Source organism: Canis lupus, chromosome 1, assembly GCF_003254725.2.
Source record: "Canis lupus dingo isolate Sandy chromosome 1, ASM325472v2, whole genome shotgun sequence".
Lineage (NCBI taxonomy): Eukaryota > Metazoa > Chordata > Mammalia > Carnivora > Canidae > Canis > Canis lupus.
Window position 1 is genome coordinate 119,873,907 of NC_064243.1, and position 25,470 is coordinate 119,899,376.

The 25,470-nt window shown below is 48.3% G+C and overlaps 1 long non-coding RNA gene across 3 annotated transcripts; it reads right to left on the reverse strand.

Moving 5' to 3' along the window:
• Positions 1 to 3,097: 3,097 nt before the first annotated feature.
• Positions 3,098 to 13,514, reverse strand: LOC112645597 (uncharacterized). Of its 3 annotated transcripts, none has more exons than XR_003127140.3 (3): positions 12,849 to 13,514; positions 12,266 to 12,405; positions 3,098 to 4,010 (listed from the first exon to the last, which is right to left on the reverse strand). It is a non-coding gene; the product is annotated as an uncharacterized LOC112645597 (long non-coding RNA). The 3 variants fall into 3 exon arrangements; XR_003127142.3 differs by having other exon boundaries at positions 12,266 to 12,410; XR_003127141.3 differs by having other exon boundaries at positions 12,266 to 12,450.
• Positions 13,515 to 25,470: the final 11,956 nt, after the last annotated feature.

A 25,470-nucleotide genomic window follows, 5' to 3' on the forward strand; every position in this document is an offset into this window, starting at 1 on the left:
GTCAATCCAGCCTGCTTTTCTCTCTTACTAGATTGTGAGCATTTTTCTACTTCAGAGTAAATTCTTCAAGGATGCGATTTTATTTATTTTTAAAAAAGATTTCATCTATTTATTCATGAAAGACACACAGACACAGGCAGAGAGAGAAGTAGGCTCCCTATGGGGAGCCCGATGCGGGACTCGATCCCAGGACCCCGGGATCACAGCCTGAGCTGAAGGCAGATGCTCAACCACTGAGCCACCCAGGTGCCCCAAGGATGTGATTTTTAAATGATTGCATAGGATTCCATGAGGTCATGCGGGCAATTGCTTCTGGTTTTAAATGTAAAATTCCAGAGTCAAAGTTTGCACTGAAATTTAAAGTTTTTTCTTACGTTTCCAGATTGCTTGCCTTACAGATTTGGAGAAACTTGCCCTCATATTCAAAATGTGGGGGGAGTATACAGTTCCTACTTCTTTGTCCCTATTTTAGAGCTTTTCCCCATTTTTGTCCATTTTAAAGCCCCAACGTGTTACTTTTCTTTGGTAACTAATGGGGTAAACATCTTTGTTACGTAGTCATTGATCATTTTATTTGTTTTATTTTCAGATAAATTTCTCGTTTGTGTCTTTTCACGTCTTTCATTTTCTGGGCCAATTCCATACAGTTTTAATATAATCCTTCTATAATCTGTTTTAATATCTAATAGGATAAATCACTTATAAATCCCATCTTTTCAGAACCTTTATGGGCATTCAACTTTCATGAGGATTTTGAGTGAAATTGCGTTATGGTTACAAATCAATTGGAAAAGTGCTATCTTTATAATAAATACTACCAGAACACCATATATCTCTCCATTTACCCAGACCTTTTCATTTTGCTAATAGACGTCCTTCACACTTACTGTTTGGTTTATTCTGATGTGTTCAGATTTTCAGTTGTGATGGTGGATGATACTATTTGGTATTATTAACTATGGTTAGTTTTCCCTGGTCATGTGGATAAATAGGAAAGAATATTTTAAAATATGGATCTATTTACAACTGGCCATGAGATTGACCCCCTCAGTCGTTCTAATGTTTATTTTCAGTTCATTCTCTTGGGTTCTCAAGGTCAACAAACACGTTGAGAAGTACTAAAAAATTTGCCCATATGTCTCCAATAGTCATAAATTTCACGTTTTGTCTTTGCCTAACTGAATTGCCTAGAACAGAGAGAGCATTGCTAATGGTGATCATAAGCACCCTTGTCTCATTGCTTCCTTAGGCCAAAATGATGCCAGATGTCACAGGTGGTATTGGTGGTGGTTTGAGGTAGATATTTTGTATTGTTTTAAGATCAGATGCTTTTGTTCCAAATTTATTGAGTTTTTATCAGGAGGATATTGACTTCATACCATGCTTTTCTGGCTTCCACCCGTCAGCCTTCATGACTACTCACGGTATGCTCCCCTGGTTTCCTGACCCCATCATTCATTCTGTATTAGCAACTGGCATTCTATGGTTAGAAATAAGGTTTCTTCTCACCTTCTTAATATAGAAAAAAATGTACATATGTATGTATTTATATCAGAATGGATTCATGTGCTCAATTCATTCAGTGGCTTACAACCCGTTATTGTCATCATATAAAAAATATTTTGATATTCAAACTGTCCCAGATTTGGCAATCAGGAGTCCCTCCCCTCTGGGTCCTGTTCCCAGGACTCTTCTAGCACTTTTTTGACTCTCTTATATTGGAAGACATCAGGTTCATCTTGTCCTTTCTCTGCCCTGGTTCTAGATTGCTATTTTTCTAAGGAGCCCTACCTAAACTAAGCAAACAGACAACAAACAAATACTGGCCCCTAGGTGGTGGTGCTTCAGGTTGGTTTCCTTTTTGTAGTGGTCATGAATTAGAATCTTGAAGCGGACTTCTCTAAGGTCTGGGCCTGAGCACGTGAATAGCTATGTTGAGCATTAATGGGAGTTTCTCACTGTGGAGGATGTATGGAATGGAAGAGAGAAGTGTACTGTGCTGTGCTGGATTAGAGTAGATGGTAGCAGATGAATCCATGGTTTTTATATCATCTATGTCATCTATCTATCTATCAATCATCTGTCATCATCATCTATCATTTATCTATCATCTATCAGTTATTTCTCCTATCATCTATCATCTACCTATATCTGTCATCTCTTTATATATTTATCATCTATAGATATAGAAACAAATATTGATGCATAAGTAATATGTGTGTGTGCATATTTGTATGTGTGTTTCTTTTTTTTTTGCATGTGTGTTTCTGTGTGTCAGTGCATGCGTGTATTTGTGTGTGCATGTGCAGGTGTGTGCATATGCACACACACACGTTTCCCAGCTCTGTCTGCTGAGAGGACCTAGAAGCAATGACACCCCAGTAACAATGAACATGTCTCAGTGCTAAGATCTTGATTTTTAATTATTAATCTCAATTAAATTTTTAAAAAGTTTATCTTTCTTTTGTGCATATTATAGGGACATTTCATAAATGTTATGTAGCATTTTAAAAACTGCATTCTGTACAGCAGCATCCAGTAGAATTTTTGTAGAGATAGAAATGCACTACAGCTGCACGATGGTATCCACTAGACACATGATGTGTGGAAATTAAGACTGAAGAACTGATTCTTTGTTTTCTTTTTAATTAGTTAGAAACTTGAATTTAAATAGCCACCTGTGGTTAGTGGAAAGCCTTTTAGACTTTTGGGTAGAAGGTTTGAAAGATGTGTATGTGTATTCAAGTTTATTAATAAAATTCTTCAAACCCATTTTGTTCAAATGCCATATTGAATCTTTGGGTATATGATTTTGCATGTTCCCTATATACACACATATGTAAGCTTATTAGTAAGATTGTGCAAATCCTCTCTATTTTTTTGTTTATATATCTGGCAAAGATGGAGAAAAAAATGTTCACATTGACCATTTTGCTTCAATCCTTCCTTTGTTAAATATTAATATTATCATCCCTGATTTATTTTTATGTCTGCATGGTAGGTCTTTGCCTGTCGCCTTCTTTGGCATGTAGAAAGAACTCAATATTTATTTGTTGAATGAATAAATGCATGAATGCATTTTTTAAACTTTCTGGGACATTTTATTGTAAGTGTGCTCCTTTGCAATTGCACAAAGCTGGGTTTTGTTCGTGACCCAAACTAAGTCTTTCAATAGAGAAATTTAACTCGTTTCCATTTTCGTGTGAAATAAAAGCATATCCCATGTAGTCCCTTCTGGGTAAGGAGCCTGGTGATCCTCTTCCTTGAACGCCTCCATATTCATGGGGTCTAGGGAAGAGGTTTCCTTTTTAATTATTGCTTCCCATTCCCCTTTCTTCCTTTCTTTTCAAACTACTTTTTTTTTTTTATCCTAACCTCTTTTTCTTATTTCCTTCTCATTTTTCATTTACTGACCCATCTTGAGCCCTGGTAATGTCTCTTGAGCTGGTCTTCTAATTCTCCATCTAAAAAAAAAAATCTATCCATCATATTTTTTTTCACCCCACAAAAGCAGTTTTTTCAGATTTTTTTCCTTTTAAGACTGCCTCCCATAGTTTCATAGTTGAAATGTTCTCTTGGAAGAACACCTAAAGACTACATTTTTCTCCTGTTTCTTGCACTAACTCTGCCATATAATGTGACGTTTGCTCTAATTGCTCAGATGTATGTCTGCATCTGGAATGACTAAATATTTCCATATGTCTCATGATTTCTTTCTGTTTTCTGTCCCATCCAGTGGAGGTCAGAGGGTAATCTGGCAGGGGGTTCTGGAGAGGATGTCACGGTTCCTGTTTAAATCTATCAGGCACAGCGGAAAGCAGGCGGGAAAAGTTTAGATTTACTGTGGTTTTCCTTTGCCAGATACGCTTCAGTGAGCCACAGCCAGGGCGCCCAGGCAGGCGATTTCACCTCTGTGTTTCACCCTGGTTAATAGGAAATGGGGTCTTCGTTCTGTAGCCGCCATGATGGTAGAGGTTGAGAGGCAGTCAATGGCCTTGGCCAACCAGGACCTGTGTGTTGGAAAATATGGGAGAGAAACTAAGCTTAAATATGGGCAGAGAATCGCCTGGGATCGACTGTAGCTCTACACAAAGAGTTAGATGCCTCTACTGCTCCTGCCTGGCCACCAGTTTGTCATGCCCGGATTACCTGTCCCGAGTTGATCAGGGTCACACCGATTAGACTCAAAGGTGTTCTTTTGTTCCCTGTGCTCCTATTTGTGTCTAAAGTTCAAATTCGACAAACTTTGGGGTTGAGGGGTACTGAGGTGAGAGCATGAACATAGAAAGCCGACCTGTCCAAACAGAGTTCTCAATACACCATGGCCCTTTCTGGGGCCACGTCCAGCCTAATCTTGACTTGAGTGGTGTGAGGTGGCGAAGATGAAATTGCACCTCTGGCCTCCCGCACAGGTGAGGGCTTCCTTGGAACTGGAGGTCTTTGCTGTGAGACAACGTATCAGGGGGCAAGGGTGTGTGTGTGATGGAGATGAAGGACTCTAGGCCAGACTCCAGGGACTCTGCTCCTCTCGTCCCAGCACCTGACTGAGCAGATTTGCTTTCTGAGCCTAAGACCTGCTTTGGTGACCACGCCCAGATGCGTATATGCATCCTTAGGAAAACAGAAGGGGCTCTGGTGTAGGCCCCAGCTCTGCTGCTTGTTAGCAATGGGGTCTGGTCAAATTTCTGAGGTTGGGCCCCTCTCCCATATGTGGGATGAACATCTCGATTTCAGTGGATCTGCATCACCAAGATTTTTCCTAGATAGTGAAGGGTACATAGTGGGTTCTCAATTCATAAATGCAAACTGGTCCATAAAGACACATGAAGTCAGATGGGCGCAGTCGTGAGGAAAGCATGTGCTGGAGTTGGAGCTGCCTGGTGGGAGAATTCTGGCTTTTTTCCTCACCCGCTGCAGGTCCTGAGCTTACCTGGCCTCTTTGGGTCTAGGTCTCAGATTTGTAAAATGGGGATGAGACACTGCCTTCTCCATAGTTCTGGTAAGAGCATTAAATGAGATGTGCACATCCAACACTCAGCACACTGCCTGATGCGTAGTGACAGGCCTATAAATGGTAGACAATTGTTGGACGCTGCATCTGAGACTAATGAGGTACTATCTGTTGGATAATTGAATTTGCATTAAAAAATTAAGAAGAAGGTAGGCATTTTAAGTTAAAAACAAAATAAAGAAGAAGGTAGGCATTTTAGGTTAAAAACAAAATAAAACCAACACAACCCTAGCACGTCCACTTCTTGGTGTCAGAAGAAGCACTAACACAAGGACACAAGGATGTCAATTGCAGAATCGCTTGTCCTACAGCGTGGAAACACTGAAACAGCCTAAATGTTCGTCAACAAGGCGATGGGTAAACAAACACTGATGTGTCCTTCTACAGGACCCTGTGTAGCAGCTGGAAACACTCAGGCAGCTCTCTATGCGCCAATGTGGACACAGCTCCAAGACCTACTGGGGAGTGAACTTAAAGCTGTGGAATAACACATTTAGTATGACGATAGGCTATGAAAAAAAAAAAAAAAACAACTGGAGACAGTATAAATCTCTCTACAGGGCTGCCCTCACAGGCGTGTGGAGGCTGGGCATGCGACTGTCTGCGAGAGGAGTCTTAACTGTTTTGCAATTTTTGAAAAATGTTGAAATTCTGAAGAGTGTAATCTTTGAACTGTGTTTTGTAAGCGAAGTCTGATGGGATGATGGAACATACGCACACGAGCAGAGGAGATGTGTCAGTAGCAGTGAGGACCAGGATCTGGACACAGATTGTGAGTGGTGACAGCAGCAGCTGCAGGAGGGGCTCCTCCTGGGAACAGCGCTGGCACCTGTAGTACGCGGGGCCAGCTTACCTGTCCATCCCTGGAGCTGGTCCCTGTGGTGTCTGCACAAACATTAACTCTTTGACCTGAGAGCCAGGATGGGAACTGTAAATGCTCAGACAGTTAACTCTTGTCAGTAAAATACTACAAAAGAAAAACATACACGTGGATATTTGTGGCATTACAATAAAGCATTATGGGAGTTATTAGGATCTTCAAAGACTTAAAAACCTCTCTTTTTATAAACCGTTACCACGTGGCAAAGCAAATATCCACAGGCTCGGATTGAAAGATTGTCCCATTTGACAATGTATTTGATGGATAAGAACACTGCTTTCATAGAAGCTTCAGAAGAACCAAGTATTAACGAGGGGGGCAAATTTAAAATTAATTTTTCCTCGTAATTGAAGATAGAGTGATAGAACGCATCAACGGGGATTTTGACTTACGTATGAATGATGAAGCTACTTTCAGGTTCTTGTATGACCTCCACAAGTTACAGGAAATGTCATAGGAAATATTAAGACGCCATTGTATAAATTTACAATGAAAATTAAATTCAGACTTACACAAAACTGACTCGTGTGAAGAGTTAAATCTTTTTAGAAAAATTGTTCCATGAGAATCATCAGCTCTGGATGTACTAAAATTTGTATTTCAAAATAATTTATCAGAAATGGATCCCAGTGCAGACACAGCCTGTAAAATACTCTCCAGAGCTCCACTAACAGTTTTATCAGCAGAAAGATCATCCTCAAATTAAAAATGATCAAATATTATTTGCAGTCTTGCAGCAGGCAAGGTTGATCGACATCGCTTTCAATTGTGTCAACTGAGGATGAAGTGGCTCAAGGTGTAATTTTTTTTTAAAGGTGTAATTTTTGATGACCTAATAAATGATGTTGCAGACTTTTGCAGAAAAGAGAGCTGGCAAGATCTTATGATCAATCAAAAGGTCATATTAATAAAGTATTATTAATTGTATTATATAAAATTATGACACCAATTTTTTTTTTTTGCAACTTGTAACTTACGTGGTTGCTCATATAATCATTTGCCCCATTACATCTTACAAGTAACAGATTTTTGTAAAGGAAAAAAATGTATTTTAGTATCTTAGTGTATCATATCAGGTGGTAAATGATGCCTCTGTTGTATTACAAGTGATAGTAAGTTTGAAAACTTGGTTAAGGGCTGTCCACCGGGTTTCTAATTCTCATGGGGAGGCACTTTGAAGCTATGCCGATATCATGTTTCTTATCACATTTCTGCTTGCCTACTAATTTTAGCATCCATTGCCAATTCTTGCTGCAATAATTATTATTATGGACCAAAATACCCGAGATATTCTTCACAGAAGTAGCAGAAATAATCCTGATTTGTGTGGAACTATAAAAGACCCTCAAGAGTCAAAGCAATCCAGAGAAAAAAGCTGGAGGTATCAGGCTTCCTTATTTAAAACTATACTACAGGGACGCCTGGGTGGCTCAACGGTTGAGTGTCTGCCTTCAGCTCAGGGCATGATCCTGGGTCCTGGGTTCGAGTCCCGTGTGGGGCTCCCTACATGGAGCTTGCTTCTCCCTCTGCCTCTCTCTCTCGGTCTCTCATGAATAAATAAATAAAATCTCTAAAAAACCCCCCTATACTACAAAGCTGTAGTAATAAAAACATTATGGTACTGGTGCAACAATAGATACGTAGACTGGTGGAACAGAATGGAGAGCCCAGAATTAAGCCCTGGAATATCCAGTCAACTAATATTTGAGAAGGGAGCCAAGAACATCCAATGGGGAAAGGACGGTCTCTTCAACAAATGGTGTTGGGTAAATTGGAGAAACACAGAACAATGAAATTGGACACCTACCTTAGACCACTTATGGAAACTAACTATGAATGGATCAAAGGCTTAAATCTAAGATATGATACCAGAAAACTCCTAGAAAAAAAAAAGTAGGGAAGCTCACTGATACTGGTCTTGGCAATGTTTTGGACCTGATGTCCAAAGCGCAAACAACAAAAACAAATATCAGCAAATGGGATCACACAAAACTCAAATGTTTCTGTCCAGCAAAAAGAGCAACGAACAAAATGAAGACAACCAACAGAACGGGAGAATATTTTTGCCAACTGTGTATCAGAGAAGGGGTGAGGTTAAAAAGTGTGCAGAACGGAATAGACGGTTTTTCAAAGAGGACATCAGAACGGCCAACAGGCACACGAGAAGATGCTCAACATCACTCATCATCAGGGGGACGCAAAGCAGAACCGCAGTGAGATCCCACCTCACATTTGTCAGAAAGTCTGGAATCAAGAAGACAAGAAATGACAGTGCTGGTGAGGATGCAGTGAAAAGGAAAACCAGATACATTGTGTGTGTGTGGGGGGGATATAAATTGGGCCAACCGCTGTGGAAAACAATACGGAGGCTCCTCAGAAATTCAAAATAGAGCTATCATATGATCCAGCAATTCTCCCTCTGGGTGTATACACAAGGGAAACGAAAGCAGGATTTCCGTGAGCTACGTGCATTCCGACGTTAATTGTGGCATTATTTACAATATGCAAAATACGGAAAAAACCCGAATGCGCATCAGTGGTTGAATGGATAAAAAGCATGTGGTATATGTATGCAATGGAGTATTATTCAGCCATGAGAAAGGGGGCTATTCCACCATTTGTGACAACCTGCATGGACCTTGGGTTCATTATACTAAGCGAGACAAATCAGGCAAAGACGACCGCTGTAGGATACCATTTATATGAGGAATCTGAAAAAAAAAAATAGGACCTGTCAGAACAAGAGTAAAATAGTGGCTACCAGGGCACGGGGTGTTGGGGGTCGAGACTGATAGTGTTTGAGGGTACACGCTTGTATTGAGTAGCAGATAAACCACAGAGACCGTGTGCGCCCACCATAGGATCGTGCTCAATCCTTGCAATATATAAATGTATCAAAGTAATATACTGTAGACCTTAAATTTGCACAGCGTGGTGTGTCAAGTTTATTCAATAAAAAAATAAATAACAACAAAAAATAAAAGCACCCGTATTAAAGACGTTTACGAAAGTGGTACTTGCAGGATACATTGAGAGTTATGTCACGGGTTGGAAGTGAGAGCTCTTTGGTCATGCTTTTAGAGAAGAGTAGATAAACACTTGTAATAAAGTTCATAACGGTGGTCCCTGCTTGGGATGAATTAAAGTATGTTTTTAAAAACGTTATTGCCTCAGTGTTTGCTAATGGTGACTTCCTAGTTCCGTCACTCCTTCTGTACTTGAAATTTAATTGTAGTAAGGGAGGGCTGGTCTTTTTTCTTTATTCATTTATGGATATCGGCACGAATGTATGGATATGTTTTATTCCAAGGGTTACAGTGTATTGCTATTATTTATTATTATTATTATTATTTTTTATCTCTCAGTAATTCCTGAGCACCACTAGTGCTATTATTTATTTTCTCCCTTAAATTGTCCTTGGATTTGGCCACTGGGAGCTCCTCCAAGCTGACTCGGGCAGGCGGTGGCAGGGGGTAGGTGCTTCTCAGTGTGTCCCTTTTGTAACTTGCTGGCGTCACAAAATTTTTCCCTACCCCAGCCCTGAGATCTCCTCTTCCATGTTGCCTTTTCAGGGTGAATTCTGGGCAACTCTTTACAGCTCTGAAGATGAAATGGGCGTGTGTCTCATGATGTGCCCACGTCAACACGTGGTCTGTTCTTCGGGTGGCTGGTCTGGGAGGGGCCCCATGGCCACTAGAATCCCAGAACCTGTGTGTGTGTGGACACGGGTGGGTTATCATTATGCAAATGGGTGCACCTCTTCTTAACCCTGCCACCAGGATCGGAGAACTACTTTCTGGAGCAGCCTGAATGAGTTGGAGGGACTCTACGGGTCTGTTGGGGGCTGGGGACTGGAGCTGGGCGTTGCCCATCTGTTTCACTGACTCTGCCTTGAATGCCAGAATGTGTCCAATTCTAGGGCTTCCCTGACTCTTGGCCCAGCCAGCCCACCTCTTACCCTGATTTTAACTAGAGCTCTAGCTGCCAGCACATGATACGGTGCCAGCACCATTTTCCAGAGGAATAAACCCGTGTTGCCAAAAGAGAAATCTAGTTCTCTAAGCAGAGACTTGGAGAATAAAATATACGTATTCCAAATGTTTTTAAATGAAAAGAAACGTAGATGCACCCCCACCTCCCCCAAATTATCTTGGGTAATGGTGGCGGTAGATGGAATTTTGAGAACAATGTATACTATTTTAAAGGCACTGACTACCATTTAAAGTCCCATTGTTTAGGGTAGTATAACACTTGTAATGCCTCATAATTTTATGGCATCTTCTAGATGGACTTTTTAGGTTTATGGCAAAATCGAGCTAAATGTAAGGGAATAGTTTATTCAGGAAATACTTAAATTCTTTCCAATTAAGATGTTTTAAGTTTTAAAAAATCTTTTAAATTTTGTTAATAAAGGAACTAAACTTTGCTGCCTGGTGGAGACTCTAGCCTCTGCTACGTTCCTGGCTGCTGCAAGCAGCTCAGTTAAGCAGCTCAGCTGGTGTCAGAGGAAAGCAAAGACTGTGATTATGTTTTTTTTTTCTTTTTAAGATTTTATTTATTTATTCATGAGCGACACAGAGAGAGAGGCAGAGACACAGGCAGAGGGAGAAGCAGGCTCCCCACGAGGACTCTGATGCAGGACTTGATCCCAGGACCCCGGGGTCACGCCCTGAGCCGAGGGCAGATGCTCAACCGCTGAGCCACCCGGGTGCCCCTGATTATGTTTTTAATACTCAGAACCCTTCATGCAGCCGAGAAGGAGCGGATGGAGAATGAGGAAGGCCCTTCTCCCCATCCTCCCCATCATAGGAGGGAATAAATGCCGAGCAGAGCCAGGTGTGAGGATCAAGGTCTGCGAGCTCACTGACCCTGAGTGTCCACTTCCTGTGATGTTTAATTGTTAATTGCCTTCATTTGGAGAAAGCCTTCCTTATACATCTGTGTTTGTTGATTTTTTTTTTAAAGATCTTTTTTTTTTCACCCCCAGTTTTGGCCATCTTTACTCAGTCCCTTGACAAAGTCGTATTGATTCCCTACCACATGATAGACGCAATTTGGCGTCGCAGGGAGCGGGAGGCCGAACCAAGATCTGGGCACCTGCTCGGAGGGGTTTGTGTGTACCCAAGGGGGGAAGGACAAGCCCAGCTGATTCTTGGCACATCGTACAGAGGACGTCCCTCTGCTGTATCTATGACTCCATTTGTAGCTCTGCTTGGGAAGCCAAGAAGACCAGGGCTGAGGAATCAGGGGCTTTTGCGCTGAAATCTGCCTTTTACCTGTTTAAATCACAATGCTGAATAATTATGTATGTGTAAAAACTGTCAAAAGTGTGCTTAAGTCATACCTCTGCCGTGCGCTAAAATTACTTTTCATTATGACCCATTTGTACAGCATTTGAACCGAGTATCTCAGCCCGGAAATGTAAATGTGTTTTTGTTTTTGCTCCGCAGGTTAGGTCAGCAGACGCCTGCAACAAATATGATTGCAAGGGTGAAGGTGACATGATTTACTTAAATCAGGCAATTTCTCCATTAAAGCACTGAAGCCTCAACTCATAAAGACACTCTTTAGCAGATGAACTATCACGTCGCCCAGCATTTGTCATATTAGGTGATTTGAAAGGAAAGAACAATTATAAAAAAGGAATGGAATTCTCCGTTGAGGAAGAAAAGAATCCAGTTTTTGCAGCAGGGGGTGGTTAATTTTGCACAGATAAAAACAGGTTTCAGGGCAGTCCTACAGCTCTACCGTTCTACGAGGGAAACATGGGAAGGGAAGGGCTCCCCCGCCCAAGCAGACGGCGGGAGGAATTAGGGGCCGCAGCCCTCCCCCTCCAGCATCAAAGGGTGTTCTGCTCCCCGTAGGAACAGCTCTGTGGCCATAAACTGTGCCGCTGTCCCCCAACCCCCCACCCCACCCCGCTCGGTTCCGAGCTGCTTTCAATTAGCAGGGATTATTAAACTGGAAACGTTTCCACTGCTGCTGAAGCTGCTTCCCTGCGTTATGAGCTGAGCTAGGGGCGTCACAATAAAAGCTGATTGATTAGCAACGAATGTACTTACAGCAACTGATGCCCAGTGTCATTCTCCATGCGTGTCGCAACCTCTCTCCCCTGCCCCCCTTGGGTTTTGTGTTTTCCCTCGGAGATTAACCTTGGTGTTTGTCTCTCTGGAACCTTCGACAGCCCGGAGGCTCTCGACTCCCATCTCAACTAGCTTGCCCTGGACCTTAGGTCTATCTTCCGAGCCTCATTTCCCAGCTGGACCCCAAGGTCCAGAGACCCCAAGAGCCCAGATGGATGGTATTAGGGTCCCATGTCATCAGCTTTTTTTTTTTTTTTTTGGTGTTTAACAGTGACAGCGCCGACGACACACCTGGAAAGAGCGCAGGCCGCAGAGCGTCGCCGGGGTGGAGGCAGGTGGGCAGGTGTGTCTGTGTCCTAGTGGAGGGTTTAAAACACTGCAGGCATTTCCCTTGAAGCATCGTCTCATCCTCAGTAATCTTCTGGCTTCTCCTGAGCTTTCAAAAATTGTCTCGTGTGGATCTTTTGTCTCTCCAACTAACCGAATTAATTTTACAACACAGGCTCTTGCTTAGCACTGTGCTAAGCTTTGACGACGTATATTTATTTACTCTATCTTATGTGTCTATTTTTTTTTACTATATGCTTATTATACATTTACTCTATATATTTATTTACTTTCCTACATGTCTATTGACTATTTATTATACAAATACATTTGCTTGTATATACAAATGTATTTATATATTACACGATATTTAGATAAGACATATATTTATGTATTTTTTATGTGTAGCATTTAATATATTTATAGATCTCATTCAGCTCGAACAACAATACTCTGAGTTAGGTGTAGTTAAAACGCCCATTACAGATGAGCGAACACAGTCTTGTGAGGGGCTGAGGCTGACTTTGAAATGAAGCAGAGTGCTTACCTGCCGTGTGGCTTCTTTGTCCAAACCTGTCCCTGCTCTGAGATTCAGATTCCTAATCTGTCCCAGGATGGGTTTGGAACGGATCCTGGCTATACTTTTCCGGGTTGTTCACTTAAAAAAAAAAAAAAAAAATCCACCGGTTTCTCCCACACGTGCTGGGTTGCGTGCCCCCTTGGCGCCGGGGGTGTCCCCAGGCTCTGGAGTGAGCCAGTCAGGAGCAGCCCCCTTCTCTCTTGGGATCAGGGCTCACGCCCTGGCTTTCTCTGGTGGTTTCTGACCCGCGTGCAAGGTAAGGGCCATCCCTCCTTTGATTCTCCCTCTGGCTCTCGGGCTCGGTCAGGAGCAAGTTTGGCTTGCTAAGAGAGTGTGGGTCCTGAGTCAGGCCTCATTTACTGCTCGAGAGAGAGGATGCTGAGAAGGCACGTGCGACCGAGCTGGGGCCAGCTGAGGGTCACCTGCCAGGCTGGGATGGATGCCTGTGCCCGCCTGGCCACGCACCACGCAGAAGGAGGTCGGGCTTTTCGACTTTGCATAATCGCCTGAGATATAAGGCCTCGGCTTGGGTTCCACGAGGGCCGCCTGCAGCCCCCCACGCCGTCCCCGTGGCAGGCAGAGAGGGGGCTGGAGTGGAGGCCTGGAGCCGGTCGGGGGGTGGGGGCCCGGGGAGGGGAGCTGTTCCCCTGGAGGCGGGGCCTGGGGCGAGGCCCACCACAGTTATTTCTGGATTATGACTCAAAGCACACAACAAGAAGCATTTATTACCTCCCAAGTAGAGCTGGCTCTGTAGTGCTGAATGGAGAGGTGAGCTATGGCAGTTGTTATCTCTTGAACTAACTGCTATTGCGTGTCCCATGACCAGCCGTGGCAGGGTTTTTGTTCCCATGAATGAATGGGCTATAAATCTGTCGGACTTGACACTAGCAGCAGTACTAGAGGGTGTAAAGAGAAAATGTGCAGGAGAATCTTGTGGTCTTTGCTTGCCTGGAAAATGAGTTCAATAAAATGGAGGTGATCAGTGCTTATTTATAGGGCAGACGGATACATCCAGCATTGGCGCCGGAATCCAACTTGCCGGGTGCTCGTTGACGCTCCTCCGTGATGCACATCCCTGCACCGGGCCGGCGGCCCGCGTGTTGCTCGGCGGCAGCGGCGGCAGCACCGGCAGAAGAGGAGATGAGGCGTGTTTTCCCTGCTTCTGAGGTTCAGGAGCCGCCGTCAGCGGCCACTGGCCGGGGCGGGAGGGGCGCTCCGTTCGGAGGTTTGTGACCAGCAGGAAAAGCCAAGCCCGAGCACGGTTCTTTATTTACATTTCGGTTTTGAGGGTGAATGACAGGAAATGGGATAAAATTAATTGCCGTTTTTCAGGCCTCTGAAACGATAAATTCCAGCAACCATAAATTTGGAGCTGGGTTAAGTACTGAAAACAATTTATTGCTAATTTTTCCCTTAATTGCATTCCCAAGAAGAAGGTTCGGTGCTTACTGGTGGGATTATTATATAAAAATTATTTGTTGGAAAGCACAATGAACTGTAAATCAGAAGCTTACCTGAGACGGGGTCAGGGTTCCCCACAACTCATGTGTCCCCCCGACTTGGGCCGTACCCGGCGAGGGTCTCAGCAAATAGAAGGATCCAGGATAACGCGCCCGCCGGCCCCTTGCGCCGCCCCAGTGCCACCTCCGGGAGGTTGAGTGTTGGCTCCGGAGGAGGCCTCACCTCTGAAAAGCCTCCAAAAAGCCTGTGTGACTGTGTGACTCACACGCGGAAAGGGAGCAGAGGGGACCTAACGGGATGGTCACCATGTGGCCTCCCTGCCTCGCTTAATCTGTTTTGAGGCTCAGGCTAACTGCCGTGGAGGCCAGGGGACAGCCCCCCACTGTCAGTGGGGAAAGTTGAAAAAAGCCCATCGCGTTTGTACCAGAATCGGTTTGGGATGAAGCAATAATCTGTTCCCGGGTCCCCTCGGGTGCCCATAGCCGCGTCCCGGGTGAGTTTCCTCTGCCGGAAAGGGACGAGGCTCTGAGAGCTGGCCCGGGCCCTGGGCAGAGAGGGGCGGCCCCTGTTAGCGTAGGCTTCTGGAGCCAACCGGGCATCCCCCTGGCTCTTTGGGGCGGGGAGGCTTGGCTCCGCAGGGAGGATGGAGGGTCGTCCTCCCGCATGTGCTGTCTGTGCCCCCTGGAGATCAGAGGAGGCCGTCGGGTGGGACTTACCTGCCTGGTCCATCCTCCTGGTATCTTGCAGGCAGGCAGGGTGCTTGGGGCGCCTGACCAACGCAGCCGAGATAGAGCCTTGGCAGAGCCTGTGCCCGGGCGGGAGCTCCTAGAAGCCGAAATCCCAATTTTTGTAGCCCTTTGGGGAAGGGCCAGTGGGTGATCCTGTAACAGGTGCATGTGGCCACGCATCAGCGGGTGGTGAGGTCAGGGCTCCTTTCCCCTCTCTGACGTGCCTCCCGTCTCAGGCCAATGGCAGCTGTGGTGGCCGCCCCCCTGCTGCTGGGTGCAGGTGCGGTGGGGGTGCTGTGCCCCATCTAGGGAGGGCCGTGGTGTCCAGGGACCCGGCGAGGAGGACACGGTGCACACAACAGTGGTGGCACGTCCTCAGGGTACTCAGGAGGTAGGGCTGTGCAAGGGGAGATGAGAGAAGCCTGGGAGCCAGCTGGGAGGCAGTGCATGGGGGGATGACCCGTGGTCCCAATTAGCTCCATGCTGGCCCAGCTTGTCTGCCCATCCCCAGAACCCCACGTGCTCTGGTGACACGTTCAGGGCCTCAGACGTGTTGAGACCCCAGCAGGAGGACCAGCGGATTCCAGTCTCCCTCCCAGGCCACCCCAGGTCGGGGCCCACAGATGGGGCAACAGGCAGCAGCGTCTCCACCCACCCCCCCAACGTGTCTTATGATGGGAGTCCAGCAAGAAACTCCTGTACCCGGACAGATGCACAACCGGAGTCCTCTGTAGCAACTTTCTGGCAGGACCAGGGACAATTTCTTACAGCCCATTCTTCCTTCTTTTTTTTTTTTTTTTTTTTTTTTTTAAGATTTTACTTATTTATTCATGAGACACAGAGACAGAGGCAGAGTCACAGGCAGAGGGAGAAGCAGGCTCCATGCGGGGAGCCCGATGCGGGACTCGATCCCAGGACCCCAGGGTCACTCCCTGGGCTGAAGGCAGACACTCAAGCCCCCAGGCGCCCCCCGTACTTGCTTCTGTCCTCCTTCCACCGCGTTGCTTCAATTTCCACTCCTGCCGTGAGCAGATCTCCGAGAAGGTGCTTCCGACGGCAGCTCCAGCCCCAACCCCAGGGCTCAATGTGGTTAAGGGTGGGCTAGACAGGGCCCCCGAGCTCCATGGGGCAGACCCCACATGGCTGACGGTGACCCTTTTTCCTAGTGGACCCAGAACATGAGCGCTGGGCGCCTGGTCTGGGAATTGTAGGTGTGGGCTGTGGGATGAGGGTGCGGGCAAACCACAGAAACAAGGCTCAGAGGCCCTAGAGCTTGGGTGGAGGGCAGGCGAGGAGGAGGAGGAGGAGGAGGAGAAGGGGGAGGAGGGGGAGGCCTGCTCCCTGGCTCAGCCCGGAGGAGAAGCCGGAGCGAGCTCCCACGGAGGTGGGGTAACACACCGTCCGCCGTAAGTCATCCTGACAGCGAGTGCTGTGGGGGTTCAGCGCGTGCAAAGAACAAAAGCCAAACACTGCTTTCTGAATAGGGGAGGAACACAAATTTATTTTCGAACATTTGAAAATACAGGCAAGTTTCAAGAAGAAAATAAAAGCCGCCTGTAATCCCACTACCCAGAGATAAACATTGTTAAATTTTTTATGCATTTCCTTACAGACCCATGGGCATTTAGATGTATTATTATTTTTTCAGAATTGGGAATCTACTATACATACAGTTTTTATGTCCTGCTTTTTTTCCCCCTTAACATATTGTGAACATTTCCCATGTCCTTAATGGTTTCCACGAACTTTTTTTTTTTTTTTTAATTTTAAGAATCCACAAAATCACATTTGCTGGATGCACCGTATCGTTTAACTAGTTCCTCCCTGGTGAACGCCGAGTTGTTTCTGATTCTTTGACGTTACCAGCAGGGTCGTGACAAATCTCCGTTCGCGTGAACGGCTGGTTGCACCTCTGGTTCTAACTGGTCCTGAATTCCCAGCAGAGGAAGTCCCGCATAGGGAGGCCCCTTTATTTTGAAAACCTCGTCCCCAGGGAGGGTTGGGCCTGTGAGGCGCCTGGGAGACGGGCAGCCCCGCTTTCTCAAGCAGGGGATGGTCTTTACGAAGCTGCCTGCTTGATAGATGGAAATATTTAAAATTGGGATTTCTCTTATGATTGAGGTTGAATACATTTTCATATGTCTCCTGCATATGTATATTCCTCCTCCTGTGAATTGTTTGATCATGTGCCCATTTTCTTTTTCTTTTCTTTCTTTCTTTCTTTTTTTTTTTTGTTCTTTGAGGAGCGGGTCTCGGAAAGAGCCCTTTATAGCATAAAGATATCAACTGTTCAGCAGTTAATCTTCCCCGGATGGGGCCGAGAAAGGAGGCATGGGGTGGGGGTGGCTGGGGTCTGAGGCAGGCCTTGAGGAGTTGGGGCTGCTTTGGGTGGTGAGATCTGATCTTGGTCCAAAAGGTACCTACCTGGTGGGTGAGTCACGGGAGGAACGATCTGACGAGAACCACAGATCGCTTTGCACATCCAGCAGAACAAGTCAAATGAGCGAGGGCAAAATGCTTTTGGTCTTGGTCGTGGCTGAAAATAACACAAATGGCCAGGAGCGCTTACGGATCTACGAGGGGAGGCAAGGCTCCGTGGACGAGGGTTGGATCCCAGCGCCCAACTGGTTGGATGTTTTACCTGGCTGCTGCCCCCTGCAATTTTTGAGGGGGCAGCTTGGGTTTTCCAGGAACCTCCCCTCCCTCCAGGGGCCCCCCTTTTCTGTGGCCACGGCCCTGTATTTCTTGTGTTTGCACGCACGTGGGATTTTGGGAAGTACTTCACTGGCTGGTTCCAAGTTTGGGCCCACTCTGGCTCCATGGTAGGCTGCTAATGATCACAACAGCATTTCAGAGGGTGTTGGCAAGGCGATAATGCAATTAACATCTCCCTCTTTGATAGAGAGTGAGGTGAGGACAAGCTGACTTTTTGGAACCTGATGATCACTGATAATTAGGGAAAACCCTTGAGGGGGATGCACTGGGTTGTTTGAACAATTTTACCCAGACGTGCACACAGTGAGTCTGCCTCTGGAGCAGTGGGTGAGGCCGACAAATGCCCACCGGGCCCATCCCTTTGGGGTCGGCATGGGCACGGCCGCTCTGCGCTTTATTTTTAGTAAATGTGTGTAGCTCATGTGGCTAGAGCCACTGGTGATGTTTCAGGAAATTTATTTAAAATTCAATTTGTACATCGTGACTTTAAGCACTACTTTTGGGGAAGTGTGTTTTGCATTATGCCGTATCAGTTCGGGATTATGGACTCCGAGGGAATATGTATAATTTTTATGCACTATGTTTATTGGCACATTTGTGTTAATAGCCAATAAGATGATATTGCCATCTTAATACCTTGCGAGTCTCTGTGACTCTGTGGCTAATGAGAGGGGGCCTCTGAGTACCTGACTGAGGGGGAGAGGGAGGCGCTGCGGGCTCCAGGGTGTGGGGAATGATGTTGGAAATCCAGATACTGGCTTGGCAGGTTGTGTCCCTGTAACACAGAAGAGGAACCTGTAATGTTAGAGGGGAAATCTGGGCTTAATCAGGGGGCAGACCACCAAGGAGGCATTGACATGCTTGTGCAGCAAAGTGACCTTCCTTCGGAGAGAGAAAACCATCCCAAAGATATTTAGTTCTCAATTAAATAAAGCCACGTCCTCTTGACTTGCTTCCAGCGACCCTTTTGCTCCCGGGAACTGGGATCTTGCTTTTTGCAGTGAATTTACGGCTGCTTCCGGACAGATAACAAGAAGTCGGACAGCTGACCCTCCAACTTTGCTCCGGCTCCTTCGTCACTGCGGATTGCGTGTGATGATTTTCCAAGACATACCTCTCGTGTTGAATTATTCATGGAAATGTCACCAAGAAACAGCATAATGTCATACACACACACACACACACACACACACACACACTCAGCACAAACATCACATTACTGCAAACCATGTTCATTGGAAAATTAAAAAAAGAAAAAGAAAAAAACCCAAAGCAGGACATGAGCGTTCTCTGCTCCAAGAAATGTGTATTGGTGATGAGGTCTCTGCGTCTCCTTGTAGGTGGCGAATAGAGATTTTGGGTTGCAGGCTGGTCGCAGAAACTCTTGCCTTTACTGGGGCACCAGAGTGGAACACGGCGGTTAAGCAGATTACAGACTTTTTTTTTTTTTGACCTATATTGTCCGGGTCCTGTTGTGAGTCCCTTTTGCACCAGGCTGGGCGATCTGATTGAATTAAAATGTGAAGAAGTCGTCGTATCGACAGGGAGCTTCAACGAAGACAAGTCAAAGAGCAGAGTGGCTTCAGAGGCCCCCGTCCCCAGATTGCCACCGTGCGCTCTTGGCTACGACACGGCTGACTCTGTGGCTGATTGGATCGGAGGAGCTTAGCTCTGTGTCTTGCCTTTGCCTCCAGGTGTTGACCCCCAGGCAAGTAGCACATCCATATTCTTGATGGTCTTTGCGTCACCTACGACCCAGGGCTTGGTACCCAGTAGGACCTCGGCCAAGATCTGTAGATTGGCAGGATCCGGGTTAGTGAGCTGTAGGGAGATGCCCCCGCAGCCTGGCCGTCCTGGAGGCAGCCGTCTCTCCTCTCCTTCTCTGCCTCGGCTTCCTTCCCCCCACCCACGTCAAGGTGTATCTGCCCAACGCCCATCCCGTCAGTGTGCCGTCGCGTTGGAAAGAAAGCCAATATTACTTCTGCAGAAGGTGACGCTCCCTCTCGGGGAGAATCTGCATCTTAATAAAGGAGGTTTGAAGACCATGCTCTTCCCGCCAAAGGGAGAGGCCGGTGATGGTGATACTCTGAGCAGCGGGTCGGGCCGTAGCTAGGGATATTTTGCAAATCCATTTGCAACCCAACATTAGAAAGAGGTTCACCTAATTTTCACCTGGGATTTTAGGTTTTTTTTTTTTTTTTTTTTTTTTTTTTTTTTTTTTTTTTGGCCACATTTAAACCTTGAACTGCCTGGGCTTTATTATTGTCATTATTTTAATGGTGTCAAGTATGGGTAACAGTGCAGTTTATTTTTTGCAAATGGCCCACCCACAGTGACATGGGTTCCGTGTTGCCGTGGGGTCCACAGCTCCCCTCCGGCAGTCACCTCTTTCCCCGTGGCCCGCAGAGAAGCCGAGATGAACAGAAATAGTCCCAGAGAATGAACGTTGGAGCCGGTGAGATTTGGGTTTGAATCCGGACTCTACTGCTGGCCAGCTGTGTGGTGGGATGACCTACCTACCTGCTCCGAGCCTTGGCCTCCTCATCAGGAAATGGGTCACAGCCCCTCCCTGGCTGGTGTGGGGCCCGAATGAGATCATGTATGTTCAGGGGCCTCCTCGCACTTGCAGGGCCGAGAGTTCCCAGCCAGTGCGGGTTGCTGCTGTTGCTACAGATCCCTTTAATTTTCACTCAGTTGAAAGAGCAACTGTAGGACCTACACCGCCATTCTCCTCAATCGCATCACCGCCTCCAAACTGGCTCCCCTTCCCCGTGCTGATGCCAACCACCCAGGCATCCGAGGAACGCAAGAAGTCAAGAAAGTAAGTCCTCCTGGCCCTGCCTTGTGGTCCCATGGCCACTTCCGGCCTGTCAGGGAGGTGGCTGGGAGTGACCCCAAGCAGGGCTGTAGGGGCAGGCTCTCCGCCCCCCTTCCTCTCTCTGGCTTCAGACCCACTGCTTTGCATCCACGAGCTGGGCTCCGGCCACCCCCCACCTGCACCTGGATCTCTGTCCACCTGCTGCTTGTGCCAGAACACCTTCCCCACCTTCTGTGTCTGTTGAATGCCAAGCGGTCAGCTTGCCTCCTGGAGAAGGGCTCCCTCATTTCCCTCCTTTATGTCCTGGCATAAGTCTCTGCTCCAGCTCCCCGATTGCTGTAGCTCCCGCATGGGCTGCAGGTGAGGGCCCTCCAGGTGGGCTGGGCGCCCCTCACACCTGAGCACCGTGCCTGCAACACGGCGTGTCGGTTACAGTGGTGAGAAGCATGAGAACTCCCGTTTCTGGGGGCCAGGGGATGAGCAGAGTCACAATCGTGTGCTGGGACTGGCTGGTTCGGACCCTGACGATTGCAGACTCCGGGGGGCGGGGTGCTCTCAGCATTGCGGGGCCACGGTGGGAGCCACAGATAGCAGGTGTGCTGCTAATGACCTTCCATTTAGTACCCGGCGCTCCGCGGAACAGCCTTCTGTGTTCCCATTGTACAGATGGGACAGATGGGCCACGTGGCTCAAGGACAGAGGAGCAGAAAGGGCCACAGGCTGCGGAAAGAAGGCTGAAGATGGGGAACAATCACTGACATACTTCCCTGCAAACCTGACTCTTCCCAAAGTAATCGCCAAGCAATGACCGAGTCCTCCTCTCGCCTCTCGGGGTACCTCCGGGTCCCGCCCCGCTGGGCCGGGCGGTGCTTGGGGTCTGCTGCTCCCAGGGCCAGAGGCAGTGGCCGGCGGTGGCAGGGCGGGGGGGTGTGTGTGTGTGACACTGGCCACCTTCCCTGCGCCCACGGGCGGCGACGATCTTGTCGGCGCTCCAAATTTCTCCCTTTTAAAAAATTTCCGATTTAATAACTCTACTTAGGTGTTTTTCAGACCCCATAGTGTTCGCAACAAGCGTTATGGCTCTATTATGATAATACAAGAAAGTTGCATTACGAAATAAATGCATTTTTAGGTTTTTCCCTGGCAACATAATGTAAGGATCATTCTGCATGTTGGTACTAAAGAATCAAAAACAGTTTAGTCAGTGGATGTGAACACTGTTTCTTGTCATGCAGTTAATGGATCTACTGTAGTATTTGTGTTCCTTCCAGCCTTGCTGCCGTACATCAATGAAAAATTATGTTTTTTTCCTCGGTGCTACAACACCCGTCATCTTTATAGGCAACGCATTCCCCTTCAAGTCGTACGGTGTAAAATGCCTACCATTTCTCGGCCCCTTCCCCTCCCCGTCATTTACCTGGTTCTCGGCAATAGAGGGTCAGTGCCTCCTCTTATTAATGTTCTGTGTAATAGAAATCAGCGTGCCCGTGTTACTCATGTGGAAGCCCCAGCAAGCAGCGGCTGTTAGTGTGCAAAGGGCAGACAGGAAGCCTGGCTTTATTTTTTTAACCCTCTTTGTTTACTGGATCCCAGCAGTCAATCACAGCCCCTCCTTGCATTTAGAGCAAGCCTGCCTGCCTGCCTCTCGGAAACAGCCGCCAGCTGAGCACCCACTTGCAGTTAACACGGGGTGCGCCCGGATGCCGGCCTCCTTTCTAGGGGACCTCCACAGACCTGGCCTCGCCCCGCCGAAAATTTGACTCCCCAGACCCGTCAAGCTTTCCCGGCTCCCGGGTGACCTGGGGAAGCGCAGGGGAACCCCTCTAGAAGGAAAATTGGCTCTCCGAGGTCATACTCTAGTTTAGGGCTACGTGATGGTGCGGGTTGCCGCGGCCAAGCATCAGCCTCCCTCCCGTTTCCTCATCATGTTGAGATGTGTGGTCAGCATCCCTTCCAGAGTCACAGGTCAGGCACCTGCGGGGACCAGGCAGGTGGCTGACATCAGTGGCATCCATGACGCGCACGGGCGAGGGCCACCCTGCCCCGGCTGCCCACGTGGCCGGGTGGGAATGGGATCCAGTTTTGTCAGGCCTCCGCTGTTTACATAGGAGCAATAGCACTGACTTCAGTACTTAAAAAAAACAAAAAACAAAAAACAAAAAAAGGTACAACCTTCTAAATTTTAAATGTCGGGCAAGAGAAGTGAAGGATACTTGCTGTGTGCCAAACCGAGCTGGACCATTTCACCCCCTGACCCCTCCTCCCATTTCCTGGGTTTGCTGTGTGAGCCCCGTCTTGGCTTCAGGGAAGAGGACGGGGATGGAATTGTCTGGACACCGTCTCATCCCACCTGCCTTGCTTGCATGGGTTCTCACGGCCTTGGAGCACTCTGGGGGTGTGCAGTGTGACGTGTCCCAGGTCCTCGGGGAGGGCGGCATTCTCATGACAGCGATGCCACCCGGGGACCTTTCTGCAGCCCCAGCTGCTGAGGTCAGCTCTGTGCAAACATCCCACTAAACCGTGGCTTCCCGGACCCATGCTTTGCCAGGGGCTTCCAGGGGTATCGGAGCCTGGGTGAGCACGAGGCAGGAGACACCTGGAAGTTGGGGGAGTCTCACCTGACATCCTGGGTGCCCCTGGAATAATTGCTGACAAGGTGCTGTTGGGAGTGGGGCCTGAGGTTTGGTTTCCTGTCCTCGCTGGCGCTATGACCTCATGGCTCTCTCTCCCCATTCTATTCTGAGATCCTTAAGGGCAGAATGAAGGCTTTCTTAATTTTTTTTCCCCTCCTTGCTCAGTGTCTCACACTAGCCTCTGCGCCAGTAGATATTCGATTTCAGCTCTTGCTTCCCTAGGGGGTTGTGAACTGATGGGCTGCTGTCATTAGAGAGAGAACAGCTTAGCCCATCGTGAGCAAACTGGCAGGTCAGCTCCACGGTGAGAAGAGGTGAAGGGCGCCCAGGGACAGGAGGGCAGCTGGAAACCTTGCTGCCCACGGTCCCGACAAGAACCCACTGAGCAACATCCCATTTGATTCTCGGGGCTGCGGGCGGCAAACATAACCTACTTTAAAAGCAATATCCTCTACAGAGAGACGACCGGAATCTGCTGGCACAGTGGCTCCCGGCCTCTGCGAGCCAGTCTCAGGGCTGCCCGGCGCCACCTCTCGGGTGCCGCCAAGTCCGATTCTGCTGCTCCGTCAGCTTTCTTGGAGACGACCCAGAGCAAGAGGGCCTGTGCACGGGAGTTAAGGCTCAGAGTGTCGCGGTGTCGATCTCTGAGGCCCAGTGGCTGCTGCCCTAGAGGCAGGTGTGGGCGCCCGAGGGGCTAGGCCCGGCGGCGTGGGTGGGGTATCTATCGGGGTCAAGGTGAGAGACCTGATGCTGAACTGTCCCACCAAGTCCCGATGGGTCCCAGAGCATGGCGGTCCATCCCATTGCCACAGCTTCTGCCTCCCAGGGTGACGTAAGTTGCTGCGTGGCCGGGGTATGCTGATTGGCTCTCTGGTTCTGCGCAGGTGTCAACCCTCAGCAGCCGACGACAGCACGGGGACCTGGCCTGATGTCTCTCTCCGGAACACTGAGCAACACTGCTGTGTGTTGGCTTTCCCATTCCCAGGTCCCAGTGCAATCCTGGTGGCCTCACAGAGGGGTCCTCACAGGGAGAGCACGAACCAGGGCATGTGATGGGGTGGCTGTGGGGCTTGGCGCTCAGGCCAGGTTCCTTGGAATGTGGTGGGATTCCTTGGACATGACCATCGTCTTCCTCCTGATGTGGCTTTCTTCGCTTCGTTCTGTTCGGGGCCCCTTCTGCCTTCTGATTCTCTGTCAGGGACACCCTTGCAGCTGCATGAGTTCTGCTGCTCCTTCCTGCCTGGGTCAGTGGACCCCAGCAGGGCTGGGCTGCTCAGGGTGCGTTTCGTCCCAAGCCGTGGCTGGTCAGCGCAGGGTTGGGCCAGTCTTCGCCGGTCGGTCCTCTCCCCCGAGGTTGGCTGGACTGTGGGCTGGCGATGGCTTTGGTCACCACGACCTTTGCCTACAGCGACTCAAGAGGACAACATTGTGCCTGCTGGATAAGCAACCGGGCAGGAGACGTTCAGAGGTCTGGGAAGCGGGGGTTGGGGAGATGTCACCCAACGCTTCCTCAGGACTCCTCAAGAGGTGGTGCTCCCCAGCACGGGGCTGGTGGTTCGGGTTCCTGTCCACGCTGGGCCCCCGACCCTGTGGCTCGCCTCCCCCACTGGGCTCTGCGGGGCCTCGAGGGCAGGAAGCAGAGCTTTCCCTGTTCTGTCACCCTCTGACTGCCTCCCCCCTGCCAGCTCTTCCCTCCCCGACTGCCCGGCCACCCTCGTCATCCACACTTGTCTTCCTCAGCTGGAAACAGAAGGTGCGCTGCTCACTCTTCCCCGCAGGCAGATGTGTGATGTGGCCCTGGAGGAGGGTTCCATGTCCAGGTGATGCTGCAGGGAGCCTCAGGGCAGGGGTGAAGGGGGACTGGCCCCCGCACCTGGCCTGACCTCCAAGAGCCCTGGGCAGGTGGAGATTTGCCGTCCGTCCTGGGAGAATTGCATGTCGCATGCCTGGCTGGCCCAGCCTGACCCCTTGGTCTGTGCTTTTCCAGACTGGAACTGTCTCCCGCCCCCAGAGGCCCTGTTCAGCTGAGCGAGGCCTTGGTCAGCGCCACTTAGTGTTTCTGCTTCATCTCCTGGACACAGGGTGAGCTGCCTTTCTTGAAAAGTCTCGAGCCAAGTGGAAAGCTCTGTTTTCGATGGTTTCTGTTTTTTGGCTTTCTTTTCTTTTGCTGAGGAAATGTATGGGGGTATGCTGGGGGACATATCTAGGCACCCCGACCCCACTCAGATGGTCAC